At 34.5% G+C, this 1,152-nt stretch overlaps 1 long non-coding RNA gene across 1 annotated transcript; it reads left to right on the forward strand.

The window, feature by feature from the left end:
* Positions 1-221: 221 nt before the first annotated feature.
* On the forward strand, positions 222-1,146 carry LOC109593469 (uncharacterized). The gene is made up of 3 exons (XR_002190971.1): positions 222-298; positions 897-1,022; positions 1,084-1,146. It is a non-coding gene; the product is annotated as an uncharacterized LOC109593469 (long non-coding RNA).
* The last annotated feature ends 6 nt before the right edge of the window (positions 1,147-1,152 follow it).

Below are 1,152 nucleotides of genomic sequence, written 5' to 3' on the forward strand. Positions count from 1 at the left end.
TAGGCCAGACTTTATTGCAAGCTTTATTGACAGTTGACTTTCAGCTTATAATACCTGTACAATAATGTTGTTTCTTATATTTTATTTTAAGAGATTTTTTCTGTCAACCCACAGGGCTACAAATAAAACCGCAGGGAGTGTTACAAATGAAAGCTGTGTTACATCACATTTGTAACCACAGGCGGTGCCTTTGATACGCCCACTCACTATTATACAATAATAGATTAAGGGTCAACAGGGTCTGTCTACTGGTGCTACTTGACTATATTCAACCATTAATAAAAACAGCAACAACCAGGTATGGATACATGTACATAATCCACTCTTGACATAATGTATTGGGTTTAATGAACTACATGTACATAATGTATTGGGTTTAATGAACTACATGTACATAATGTATTGGGTTTAATGAACTACATGTACATAATGTATTGGGTTTAATGAACTACATGTACATAATGTATTGGGTTTAATGAACTGCATGTACATAATGTATTGGGTTTAATGAACTACATGTACATAATGTATTGGGTTTAATGAACTACATGTACATAATGTATTGGGCTTAATGAACTACATGTACATAATGTATTGGGTTTAATGAACTGCATGTACATAATGTATTGGGTTTAATGAACTACACGTACATAGTGTATTGTATCATATAAAGGAAGGGAAGAGGGGTAATGGGTGAATTGAGTACATCCTTTTAGCTTTGTAATAAGGTGAACTTATCCTTATGTAATCTGATGTACCACCTTATAGTAACTAATACACACATACCACTAGTACATGTAAATGTATTAGTATAGGTATGTACATTAGTATAAGGCATAATTAGTACATAAGGTATGTACATTAGTAATTAAGGTTCATGTTGTTATATTCAATAGGTGTTAGTTGATGAATCAGCTCATAAGCCAGTGTATGCTGATCTGGCTATTGCTGCTAAAGGGAAGAGACCACAGGGAGCACCAACACAAGAACAACCAGTGGTATATGCATCAGTTAACAACAAAGTAATGATAATGTACATGTACATGTAATGGTATCTTATACATCCTCTCTCTCTCCTCCTAGTCTGTTCCTTCTCCCATTCCTCCTCCAGCTGCTCCTCATAAAGTATTGTATGCTGATCTATCAATAGCA

Source organism: Amphimedon queenslandica, unplaced genomic scaffold (assembly GCF_000090795.2).
Source record: "Amphimedon queenslandica unplaced genomic scaffold, v1.1 AMPQUscaffold_1370_Cont26618, whole genome shotgun sequence".
NCBI lineage: Eukaryota > Metazoa > Porifera > Demospongiae > Haplosclerida > Niphatidae > Amphimedon > Amphimedon queenslandica.